Source organism: Triturus cristatus, chromosome 2_2 (genome assembly GCF_964204655.1).
Source record: "Triturus cristatus chromosome 2_2, aTriCri1.1, whole genome shotgun sequence".
NCBI classification, from domain to species: Eukaryota; Metazoa; Chordata; class Amphibia; order Caudata; family Salamandridae; genus Triturus; species Triturus cristatus.
Window position 1 is genome coordinate 1,180,154,574 of NC_140582.1, and position 13,793 is coordinate 1,180,168,366.

At 48.1% G+C, this 13,793-nt stretch overlaps 1 protein-coding gene across 2 annotated transcripts in view; it reads right to left on the bottom strand.

The window, feature by feature from the left end:
* Positions 1–13,793, bottom strand: part of EXOC6B (exocyst complex component 6B) — a 1,605,823-nt gene that overhangs the window by 1,276,676 nt on the left and 315,354 nt on the right. The window lies entirely within an intron of this gene.

Genomic DNA, 13,793 nt, shown 5'->3' on the forward strand with positions numbered 1-13,793 from the left:
CCTCCAGGCAGGGAGGTAGTCCAAGTGGCGGTCCTCTGGTCCAGCAGCAGCAGCAGCCCCCCTCAGGTAGGATCCTGGCAGAGAACAGTTTCTGTGGGGACACAGCCCCATTTTTATACAGGCAAACCCTTTGTTCTGGGTTCAGGGTGAGGGGGAAAAGCAGTCGCAGCTGGTTGGGGAGCACCCTTGATGTGCTCAGCCCCTCACTCTATTCACTGGAAGGGCTAGGGTCGTCAGTCGCACCACAGGGGGCGGGGCCAGCATTGTGTGTGGAAAACCCTGTCCTATTCAGGACCCAGGTGGACTCCTCCCACCCATCTAGCTGCTGATCTCCCCATTCACCACTGGGTGACTCATCCTGACACTGGGGAATCCCTAGCCCGTCACATGACACGACCAGCCAATCACGCGACAGACACACTGCACACAGAAGTGCCCACTTCTAGAAGTGGCACTTCCACACTAGGTACATGCACGCCGCACACATCATCGCGCAGCATTCACTCCCACGAGTCCGCACATACCAAACTCGGGCCTGCACACCCCACGCATCAGGAACTACTAGGGACACATACATTCCCCATGCATTCCTATGGGAGGGCAGGCCTATCTCACCACATGCACTCAGAGCACGCACGCACTTTACCCTGGGACACAGGGAAAGTGCGCAGAGACCAAACAATCACCACACCAAGTCACCAATAAAAAGCCAAAAAGTCCAGGGGTGAACCTGCCAGAAGGGCCAAGTCCAACAGAGGCAGACCAGAGACTGGAGGCCTATGGTACCATGGATGCAGGCCGGAGACTAGGGTACCACAGATGCAGATTGGAGGCAGACCAGAGACTGGAGACCTATGGTACCATGGATCCAGACTGAAGACTATCGTACTACGGATGCAGATTGGAGGCAGACCAGAGACTGGAGGCCTATGGTACCATGGATCCAGACTGAAGACTATCGTACTACGGATGCAGATTGGCGGCAGACCAGAGACTGGAGGACTATGGTACCATGGATGCAGGCCGGAGACTAGGGTACCACAGATGCAGATTGGAGGCAGACCAGAGACTGGAGGACTATGGTACCATGGATGCAGGCCGGAGACTAGAGTACCATGGATGCAGATTGGAGGCAGACCAGAGACTGGAGGACTATAGCACCATGGATGCAGGCCGGAGACTAGAGTACCACAGATGCAGATTGGAGGCAGACCAGAGACTGGAGGCCTATGGTACCATGGATGCAGGCCTGAGACTAGGGTACCACGGATGCAGATTGGAGACAGACCAGAGACTGGAGGCCTATGGTACCATGGATGCAGGCCGGAGACTAGGGTACCACAGATGCAGATTGGAGGCAGACCAGAGACTGGAGGCCTATGGTACCATGGATGCAGACCGGAGACTAGGGTACCACAGATGCAGATTGGAGGCAGACCAGAGACTGGAGACCTATGGTACCATGGATGCAGACTGAAGACTATCGTACTACGGATGCAGATTGGAGGCAGACCAGAGACTGGAGGCCTATGGTACCATGGATGCAGGCCGGAGACTAGGGTACCACAGATGCAGATTGGAGGCAGACCAGAGACTGGAGGCCTATGGTACCATGGATGCAGGCCGGAGACTAGGGTACCACAGATGCAGATTGGAGGCAGACCAGAGACTGGAGACCTATGGTACCATGGATGCAGACTGAAGACTATCGTACTACGGATGCAGATTGAAGGCATACCAGAGACTGGAGGTCTAGGGCGCTATAGATGCAGATTGAAAACTAGGATCAGTGCTAGAAACCCAATGGACTACACAGGGCAATGCTGGATAAACCAACAACAAAACCGAAATCCCCTCAAGATCCCATGTGAAAGTAAGCCTTAAAGGACATGGCGCGGTAACACAGTTGGTTAATGTGGTTGCTGCAGAGATTTTGGCCACAGTATTATTTATACACACTCATCAGTGAATTAGAAATCGAGTTTTACCAAAATAGTGATACAATGACAAGCAGGCTGCTTGGAGGCGGGAGGGAAGTAGTGTGTGAGGTGTAGGTTTCTGTGGGTCGAGAAGGAACAGGAGGATGGGGTGCACAAACACCGGAGATAGTGGAATAAGACCGCGGGTAATACAGGACAGTTTTTACTGCACCATCTAGCTAAAAATCTCACAGTAACTGCTAACAGTTTCTGCACCTCTCCCTCAGTGGATTCTGAGGGGGGAGAAGGGCTGCACTTCCGTTTTGTGCCGTGACTGCGCTTATTTTTTTTTTCACTTTCAACTTTAGAGGACATTTTCTGACTGCTCTTGGTGCTTGTAATCAATAACATTGTAAAAGCTCCTTTAGAAAGTAAAGTGCCACATGCCTCTAGTCTGAATGTGCTTGGGAGCCCTCTCTTTGATGCACAATCATTTCTTGGCAACTGTACCAACTCCCCGTCTGTACATGAAGCCCCTGCCCAGGAGAGCTGCGGTACCCACTCCCCCTCAGTACATGAGGCCCCTGCCCAGGAGAGCTGCGGTACCCACTCCCCGTCTGTACATGAAGCCCCTGCCCAGAAGAGCTGTTGTACCCACTCCCCGTCTGTACATGAAGCCCCTGCCCAGGAGAGCTGCTGTACCCACTCCCAGTCTGTACATGAAGCCCCTGCCCAGGAGAGCTGCTGTACCCACTCCCCCTCAGTACATCAAGCCCCTGCCCAGGAGAGCTGATGTACCCACACCCCGTCTGTACATGAAGCCCCTGCCAAGGAGAGCTGCTGTACCCACTCCCCCTCAGTACATGAAGCCCCTGCCCAGGAGAGCTGCTGTACCCACTCCCCGTCTGTACATGAAGCCCCTGCCCAGGAGAGCTGCTGTACCCACTCTCCCTCAGTACATGAAGCCCCTGCCCAGGAGAGCTGCTGTACCCACTCCCCCCTCAGTACATGAAGCCCCTGCCCAGGAGAGCTGCTGTACCCACTCCCCGTCTGTACATGAAGCCCCTGCCCAGGAGAGCTGCTGTACCCACTCCCCGTCTGTACATGAAGCCTCTGCCCAGGAGAGCTGCGGTACCCACTCCCCGTCAGTATATGAAGCCCCTGCCCAGGAGAGCTGCTGTACCCACCCCCCCTCAGTACATCAAGCCCCTGCCCAGGAGAGCTGCTGTACCCACTCCCCCTCTGTACATGAAGCCCCTGCCCAGGAGAGCTGCTGTACCCACTCCCCCTCTGTACATGAAGCCCCTGCCAAGGAGAGCTGCTGTACCCACTCCTCCTCAGTACATGAAGCCCCTGCCCAGGAGAGCTGCTGTACCCACTCCCCGTCTGTACATGAAGCCCCTGCCCAGGAGAGCTGCTGTACCCACTCCCCGTCTGTACATGAAGCCCCTGCCCAGGAGAGCTGCTGTACCCACTCCCCGTCTGTACATGAAGCCCCTGCCCAGGAGAGCTGCTGTACCCACTCCCCCCTCAGTACATGAAGCCCCTGCCCAGGAGAGCTGCTGTACCCACTCCCCGTCTGTACATGAAGCCCCTGCCCAGGAGAGCTGCTGTACCCACTCCCCGTCTGTACATGAAGCCCCTGCCCAGGAGAGCTGCGGTACCCACTCCCCGTCAGTATATGAAGCCCCTGCCCAGGAGAGCTGCTGTACCCACTCCCCCTCTGTACATGAAGCCCCTGCCAAGGAGAGCTGCTGTACCCACTCCCCCTCAGTACATGAAGCCCCTGCCCAGGAGAGCTGCTGTACCCACTCCCCGTCTGTACATGAAGCCCCTGCCCAGGAGAGCTGCTGTACCCACTCCCCGTCTGTACATGAAGCCCCTGCCCAGGAGAGCTGCTGTACCCACTCCCCGTCTGTACATGAAGCCCCTGCCCAGGAGAGCTGCTGTACCCACTCCCCGTCTGTACATGAAGCCTCTGCCCAGGAGAGCTGCTGTACCCACTCCCCCTCTGTACATGAAGCCCCTGCCCAGGAGAGCTGCTGCCCGGCATGTGTATAATGTCACCAGGTGGGTGTGTTTGTGTGAGGAATAAGAGGGGCGCACATTTCACTCCAAATAGGTGGAACAGCAGAGAAACAAATCGGATTCAGCAACAGCAGGAGGGGAATCACGCATCAATCAATACCAAAGGATGGAAACGGAGCTTACAAATATCTATTTCGTATGACATCAACATTCTTAAGTAGGACAGTAATGCACAACAGAATCAAGCCCATCAAAATTATAATTAATAACAGAATCAGTAAAAGTCAATGATATATATTTATAATACATCTTTTTATTGGAATCCGTGTAAAACACCAAACAAGGCAGGTCGTGCATGGACACATTTAAAACAATATTAGTATCAGTTTACATCCTCGAGTAGCTTTTCCATCTCTCTCACTCGTTGTGTGGGTAAAGTCAAGTTACATCCTGATTTGCTCAAACATGTTACATCTTTATAAAAGAAAACACACGCAGTAAGTCCAGTAAAACACTGAAATATTTAAGCGCAATATCCATGTCTCACCGTTTGCCATTAAGAATCAGTTCCAACTCCCGCACTTGCCGCATGAACAATAGGTAAGTCAAATCGCCCGATATCAGACAGTGGCGTAGCTAGAGCTTCTGGCGCCCGGGGCTATCCCTCAAATTGTAGCCCATGGCCAGTAGCACGGGGCGGGGCTGGGGAAAAAGGATGTCGAGTAGCGGGGGTGGATTGGCAGGGTTTAAGTTACGACACCACTCTCTACTCCGCTGCAGGTGAAAGCAAAGGTCCGAGCTGAGTTTGCTGCGTGCGTCCACCCACTATTTTCTCGAAGTGAACGCCGTCCACCCTGACAAGAAGTTGGCCACACAGAAATATGCTGAACTTGTCCCGGTGTCATTTTCAGACTCCTGGACAAGTTACACTAATTTTGAGATCCTCCGCTGGCTTCTTGTGAGGCATAAAAGACCCTAGTGATTGTACACCGTTCTATCTACTCTTTCTCTCCTCTTTTTATCAGGGATACACTTTAATAATACAGCCCAATATTAACTTTGCACGCCACAAATAAAAATTTGCTGAATGTCCTCAGGAATAAAATAGCTTCCTTTTGGGGCAGGGCCTTTTAATTTGCATCGGCTAGAGAATGACCTTCCCCTATTGTGCATAAAAAAAACGTATGACTCTTGTATGTAATCTGTATTTTATCATTTTGATCTATAATTCTCTATGATTTTCCTTGTTTTTATTACACAGTTTTTTCCTATTATGTTGTTCTATAGTGCCAGGAATCCAAGGTGTACATGCTTGTATTAATAAACCATAGCATAACATCAAATGTGAACTGAGCTCTCGGAGAGCTGTCAGCTGCTATTTGCTCTCCCAATTCTCAGCTTGCAGTTTTGAACTGAGCACAAAGAGAACTGTGAACAGTTCACAGCTCACCGAGCGCTCAGTTCACAATTGCAATAAGCGTTTTGAAAGAGCTATGGGCTGTTCTCAGCTGAGGGAATCCTGAGAAGGACATGAGGGAGAGCCCAAGAAGTGTCACTTGCATGATATTCCCACCTCAGATTCCTCTAATTCCCCATCAAAGGGACATTACAAAGAAAAAAACTATTTTGAGAGCGATAACATTTAGAAAGGGATTTGGAAAGAAAATAATGTATATTAATGAGCCCTTGTAAGACTAAGGAGAGATAAAGGAGGGCCCTGAAGCAGGCCTGGCATATAAGTAACAATCGGGCGTGCAGTGGCCGACCCGAATGCATCCTTGGCCCACCCGCATAAAAATTTCTGGAACCGGGCCTGTTGGTAAGAAGCACTGTGCGGCGACACGCAGGTCACGGATTTAAATACCGGTAAGGTTGGCAAATCGTTTGAATCTGGGCAGAAGTAACTATCATTCAAGCGCCTTGGGACAATTTTCTGTTTGTGCGCGATATGACGACAGAACATTTGCGGTCACCCAAAAGGTGATTAAACATGGAGCCGAAAAACAATTTTGTCCAGACACTTTTGCAAACAATCCCCTCTACCCCAGGATAAAAGAGTTTTGCGCGCCACAAGGAGAGGCCCTTGCGTATTCCCGCCATTCTACGTTCCACTCCATCCGTTCAGAGCAGAATGGTTTGATTTCTCACAAAAAGTACGCACCTTTATCGCCATTGGCTAAATCTGTGACTTGAGCAACACCTACAGGCTATGTTCAAATTATGACTACGACTGCAATGACTCCAAGCACAACTACGAATGATTGCTTATTTTACCCAGAAATTGATGAAAATATATATTCAAAGTACTGTAGAGCGTTCTGGCACCCAAGTCAAAAGCCTTTATCAACATATATAAAAACATATAAATGCATGTATTTGATGAGGCAGCTCAAGCATCCATCAAAAATACTTTAGGCTTAATAACTTTATATTAATCTGCATTGCTGCCAAATGCTATGTGGCCACACTTCCAGCTTGTCTTGCCTTTTTGGCCACATTCTAGGAATTGTAGTTGCGTTTTAAACATTGAAAGTATGAGCCAAAAATATTATCTTAATAGCCAAAACTGGTTCGCGTTGTCGGGCATGACAGGCACTAGTTGATACATATACATTTATACTCTTATAATTTAAAATTCATAACGCCGTACATAACAAGTGTTATTAGTGCACTAGTGAATAAGGAACTCTATTTATCGACCCAGAAGTATATATAGTGTGGACCCCGATGTGATTAATACTAATCAGCTGCTGATAATACAGACAAGAGCAGAGAATTGTAGCGTGCTGCAATGATGCATTTTAATCCGATAATGTGCGGAGGGCCTGATTTCGTGCAAACATTGATCAGATCAAATGCTCTTTTGGACAGGTTTTGCTGTTTGCTTTTAAGGGAATGGAGCAAAGGGGTTGCTCGTGTCAATATTATATCCACTGATGAACCAGGGTAAAAAGGGATAATGAAAAAATTCCAAGATGCATCCTATGTTCATAAACCATTTTCCGCGAAAGTTTTTCAGAAATAAAAACAGAACACAAAATAACAAAACAAAAACGGATTATAAGATTATAGGAAAGAAGGAAACGGATTTACCTTAAATGTATTTTCATCTTTCACATTAACAGTTGTGATAATCTATTTGTTAAATTTCATGTTACGCAAACACAGCAAATCAGAGAAAATTCAGTATGCTCCACATGCAAAAACCTGTGTGTGCTATGGACTGCGATAATTCCGGTTTGCTCAAACGCTTGAACGTCATTGGCGACGAGGCAGTCACCCGCTCTGCTGTTCACGTCCAGTGGAAGAGCTGCGCGCTCGACAGACATACAATGAAAGCACTTCTTACCCACTAACACTGTGGTTAAGGGAAAGAAAACAGACCTGACATCCAACCCGTGTGAAATGTAGACAGTGTCTGCAGCAGATCTGCATTGCCCAGCACGAGACTCCTCCACTCAGAAGAGAGCGCGCGTGGTGGTGTGCGCAACAGTGTGCATCACCGCTGCAGCGTGGGGCAGGCCAAAAATGATGCCCATGGCCGTCATTGGTAGCGCTTTACGCTCGCTACAAGATTGATGGCCCTGGAACCCACATAAACAGTACGCCGGCGCCGCACCACCACTAAGTTAGGTGGAGGTGGTGCAGCATTGTGTGTGGTGCGGCATTTGGGTGCAAGCAGGTGCGCTTGCACTTACAGTAACACGTGTGGTGTACTGGCTGCTCAGCGACAGCACCAGTACCACGCAGCTGCCGCTGGCTGCCCCGAAAATAGTGCCGCCTGGGGCGGACCGCGACACCCTTTGCTACACCACTGATATCTGACATTGGCCCCCTCTCCCACGTTTGAACCGATCTGGTCACAGATATAACCAGATATGCATTCCAGCATCCCCAAACTATAGTCCATTTCTGGGGACAACCCTGACCTTCGTACACCACCTCCTCTACTAGCATACACCAGTCCATATCCTTTTTCCAATCCAACAACTGTGGTGCTTATGCTGCCCCCCCATAGGCGTGCAATGTTCTGTTTAGCCAGTCCCAATGTACCCCATATTCGTCCTGTACGATTTAGGGCTGTCTCTACGCAAACATTGAGCAGACAATTTAGCAGAGAGATCAAAACTCTGGGCACATGGGGAACTCATACAGTGTAATATTGAGTTCCAAAAACCCAATTAGTTGGCAGTCCAACAGTGTATGATAAGAGGTACTAGGCTGTCCACATCCTCTTCTACAACTCTCAGTAATTGTTCGACCCACTCTGAACATGGTGTGTTGTGCGTAGTAGGAACGAGGGAAGATTTTTTGGGGAAGAGACGAAACCTCGCTTGTACTGCTACCTCTCTGGGGGACGCTGAGACTTCCAGACACTCATCATCCCCTAGGCTCTCTAGGTCGTGGGTCCACCTATCTCGCAGGTATGTCAAAGCGTCAGGTGCGTTGTTAATCAATTTTCTGTAAGTCAGTGATATGGCTTTGCGAGGCATGATTTTGTCTAGTAGTCGGTCATCCAATTGTGAAGATTCAGGAAGCTCCGTCCCCTTTGGGAGCGCTGCTCTAAGTGCATGTTGTATTTGCAGATACCGGTAGGCCACAGAGGGGGCCAGTTTATATTCACACTGCAAGACCGCAAAGAGGATAAAGTCAAAAATATTATATTCAAAACGGAAATAAGTTAAGAAAACAGAACGAAAATTTGAAGTATTAAGAGAATTTCTTTCCATGTGAGACGAGAACTTATTTCCACATCATTGCTCTCTGGTGTGCAAAGTTTCAGATCTCAAATAACTCAAGAAGGAGAGAAAGTCTTCCTTCTTGTTATGTTACATGGATTTTTGCAGAGCACAAATCACCTGTGAGGCTATCCAGGTGCATGAGCAGGTGTGTAGGCACTGGGACGCGAAAGGATAGTCGAACAGCCAGCTCTTCAGCTTCTTGCCAAATTCAAGAAGCGAGAAGGAGGCTCTGATGTGTTGAGGGGGGTTGTTTCAGGATTTGTGTGCGACGAAGGAGAATAAGTGACCTCCAGATCTTTTGTGGGTGTGAGAATGAGTGAGTGTGAGAGTCAGCGTAGGTGTTTGCTTGGCTGGTGAAAGTGTAGGCAGTTCTTCAGGCAAGCTCGTCCAATGTTGTGCAGTGCTTTTTAATCATGTATGAGGAGTTTGAATTGACTTTGTTTGTGTATGGGGAGTTAGTGGAGCTCTCGGAGGTGTGGTTGTGGGTGCTATGAGGGAGCATAAGGATGAGCCTTGCAGTGGTGTTCTGGATTATCTGGAGTCTGCGTAGGAGCTGGTAGGAGATCCCAGTGTATAGTGCGTTGCTGTAGGCAAGTTTACTAGTGAGGAGTGCTTGTGTGAAGGTACGTCTGGTGTTCTGGGGCAGCCATTTGAAGAGCTTGCATAGCATGTGTACGATGGGGAAGCTGGAGGAGCTGATGCGCTGACTTACGCTGTCATGCTGAGTTTATCGTCCAGGATGATTCCCAGGTTTCCGACATGGTTAGTGGGTTTTGATGTCAGTCCTAGATCTGGTGGCTACCAGGTTGAGTCCCAGGGAGAGTTTTTGTTTTCGGAAGACCAGCATTTCAATCTTGCGAGAGTTGGCCTTCAGGCTGTTGGTTCTCATCCATTTTGCTACCTTGCTCAACAGTTGGTGAAGTTCGTTCTCGTAGTGGTTGTCTTATTGGTTATGGATGGGATGAGTTGGATGTCGTCAGCGTAGGTTATGATGGTTATGCTTTGGGATCTGATGATGTTGGCAAGCGGAGCCATAAAGAAGTTGAACAAGGTGGGGCTGAGTGATGAGCCCTGAGGGACTCTGCATATCAGGTTCTTGGATTCTGATGAGTAGGGTCGTAATCTGACTCGGAGTTCTTCCCATGAGGAAGGAGCCTACACAGGTGAGGGCCGGTCCCTGGATGCAGCTGTTGTGGGGTCTTCTGACGAGTGTGTGGTGGAAGACCGTGTCGAAGGCTGCGGAGAGGTCTAATAGGATGAAGGCTGCAGTCTCTCCGTGGTCCGTATGCCATCTGTGGCCTCAATGAGTACAGTTTCATTGCTATGGTTGCTTCGGAATCCTGATTGGGTGTGGTCAAGTCGGTGGTGTAGTTTGAGGTGGCTGGGAAGTTGTTTTTTAATAGACTTCTCCATCACATTGGCTGGGTCGGGGAGATGGGGTGAACGCTGCCCCAACTTGTTAGGGTCGGCCATTGGTTTTATGAGGAAGGTGTTAACTGCTGCATGTTTTCAGTCTTCCAGGAAAGTGGCAGATCTGAGGGAGGTGTTGATGATGTGGGTGAGGGCATTGCTGATCGGTGATCCTCCCATGTTGTGGATGTGGTGGTGGCATGGGTCTGTTGGGTCTCCAGACCGAACAATTGGCATTGTTGCTACTGTGTAAGCGTTTGCCGTTCAGTCAAGTGTCCATCTTTGTTGGTGGTAGGCGGGTTTGTGGTGAGGTCTTTGGGGTACGGTTGATATTCGAAGTTACTGTAGATGTTTTGCTGTGGAAGTAGTTAGATAAGTTGTCGCAGAGTTCCTGTGAGGGGTTGATGTTGTTGACTGTAGCCTTGTGGGTGAAGTATTTTTTGACAATTGAGAAATTTTCCTAACAGCTGTTAGTGCTGGTCTTGATGCGTTCAGCTTGAGCGTTTTTTTGGTCTTTCTCAGTAGTTGGTAGTAGCGTCTGAACAGCCATATGTGCAGTTCTGGCATTGGTCTTGTAGTTGGTTCTCCATTTACTTTTTAGCGGTTTCCAGTGGAGTTTAAATTCTAGGAGGTCGTCGGTGTTCCAGTTGGCTTGCTTGTTGGCTCTTCTTATTCTAGTGGTTTTGATGGGTGCAAGGGAGTCTAAGCAGCTCATGATCCATTCGTTGGGATGGTCTATGTTGAGGGATATGAGTTAGTCTGCTTCTGAGATTCGTTCCCACTTACCTCGACCTCTGCAATAAGTGTGTGATTCGTTGAAGTCGACAAAATGGGAACACTGCTGTCGTGGGCCATTCTAACACCTGCTACTTTCAGAGCTTAGAAACTACACGAATTTGCCTTCCTGGATTTTGACCACAAGGTGATGTTGGACTGAAAACATTGAAATTCATATCTCCAAACCCCATCCCTACTTTGACTAGCCTTCAGTGGCAGCTCATGAACACTAAAAAGGTGGACTGTAAGAGTCCGAGTGTTTCCCCCTTCACAGAATACTTTAAAAGAAATGAGGCCAACTGATACATTATACTTCAGAATTTTCGTTAAAAAATAGCTTTACAGGCAAAGGATTTATAGGCATTTTTGAGAGGCACTCATGAAATACCCCAATTTTAGCTGAGCAAGCACAGCCCTCCCCAGAGAGTTTTAGGGGACCTACGCTTCCAGGAAAAGGAAAAAAAACGTATGTAACAATAACAGTTTCCTGAGATTAGCCAAGGGTTTTACAGGTTGCTCAAATACCTAATGTAAAGCAATTTGGTGCGGTCGTTATTTTTCCAAATATTTATAAAACATCTTCCTTTGTATGTCTTTCACTCCCTTCCATTTTGGCATCAGCACATAAAATACTGCTTCAATTCAACCAATGTCACTTAGAACCTTCTGGGAGGGGGCAACGTACAAAAATCAAGTTCACCGATCTCTCAACCTTTGGCAGCAGAGAAGCCCCAAGCGCATTTCATCATGGTGCACAGGACAAGTTCCCGCCCAGGAGTAAGAACCCTGCTGTGAACAGGGCATCAATAATTTGGACAATATAAGCTCCAAGTGCCTCAAGGCACATCTTTTCTAAATACAACCAAGCCCTTGATAGGACAAACACACTATTGTTCATTTAGGGGTTCCCCCAAACACATTGGATTACTTATTCAGAGAGGGTTCTGGCCTAGTGTCTATCTAGAGACAACCCTATTTGTGTCCTGTGTGTAACACCCCCTTACGCCCCAAAAGACGCCATGTCCGCTACCTCCATCCATATCTAATGCCTGTCGGAAGATCCGATATTGCGATCAGATGTACAAACTCCGCCCTCCCTCAAAAACCCACTTCGTGTTGTATGAATCTGTTTATGCTAATTCTTGCCATACATACCAGACTGTTGAGATGGTAATGGTAACTGATCCCAGTTCTCTCACTGCATGACCATTTTTTGCTATTTTGTGTTGTTGTGAAAATAAAGTTTAAAAAAGAGAAAAGTGTAGGACACCTGTCAGGAGGCATCCAGGGTCAGACTGATTAACTAGAGCACCCAAACTGAGCCATACGCCTAGAACCAGGGGCACAGCCTTGCTGGACCCGAAGGTATGTACAAATCTGAGAATCCGGGCATATTCTAACTGGATGTTGATGGAGTCTATATTCAGAAAAGGTGGACAGTCAGAAGACCTTATTCCGTGACTTGAATAACCGGTGTGGAGTCATTTCTGCATTTAGCCACTCCGACTACTTAAGGGCCGGACTAATTTCCGACCTTCTGCATCCCTAGAAAATGCTGGCCCGTATCCTGAGTTGTGGTGATTATTTTCGTACCAACATCCCAATACAATTCCCACAAGAGCCCCAGCACCCCACCGAAGAGCGTTACATACGACATTTCAACTGTGTATACATGGGAAAGGTTACCCTTCCCGCTTGGGCTACCCCCTCCCACTCCCTCCCGCAACCCATGTCAGTGCGCCCCGGTCTGCCCATCCTCCCCCAGATGCGGCCCCCCCCTTTTACTATGACTCGTGCAGGGGTATTCAAACCTATCTCTGGCAGCTTGGGCTTTCCCCCAGCTTCAGCCGCTACGGATGCGTCCTCCCACCATCGTGACCCCCCTCCTACTCCCCGCTTATTGCTTCCTCCTGTCGGTCAGGTATGCTCCCTTCCCCTCCACCGTCAGACACCAGCCCCTGAAGTTCAACCACCAATGACTCCCATGCACTGAGTTGTGGTGATTTATAAAGGTTGAATGTAGTCTAGCAGCTCCAACTGATTGGAGTGCAGGTTTGTTTTCATTGGCAAATGATAGATTTGTAAATATTAAAAAAAATTGTGATGTGGAATCCCAAATTCGTTACTAATATTTCAGAATGATTTAAGAAACACTTGAATGTAGTTGAAGATCAGATTTTAAACAAGTTGAATTTTTGATCATTTCAGAGATGGGCGGCCTTTGAGGAGTGTCCCACATAACTAGCACTCGTTGCAAGATTGGGCTCTGTGGCCCTGGTTTATGTCACGCTATACACGAAATAAGTCTCCATGTCCTATGAACGATAGATGGCTGGCACATACGTTCCAGAAAAAATGGCTGATGGGTCAATACATGGATGAGGAAGGCAGTATATTTAGTTTTCTCCCAGGCAAATATAAAGCACGATTGTGCTGTCCTGGTCTTGCCATGTGGGTGGCTGTTCTTTTGTGTTCGCGCTCTCTCGTTTATGAGGGACTGCACTGCTTTTGGGTTTATTTTCCGGTAATTGTATGGCGAGCTGGCAAAAGTAAAAATCATCAGGAGAGATGTGTAGCCTCATCGCGTACACAGTTGTCATGTAACAGAGGCACGAGCGGCAGAACAAACGTATATACACACACATACTATATGTACACACACACACTATATACACACATACTATATACATACTACACACAATATATAAACACACTATACACACATATACGCATACACTATATACACACACCCAGGTATACAATACACACATACTATATACACATGTATATATACTATACACACACTATACACACACAGTCATATAGACATAACACACATATGCATACACACACAGATATACATATGCACACAAACAGAAAGGGCGTATGGGCAGAATAATATTTAATGCTGCGGAGA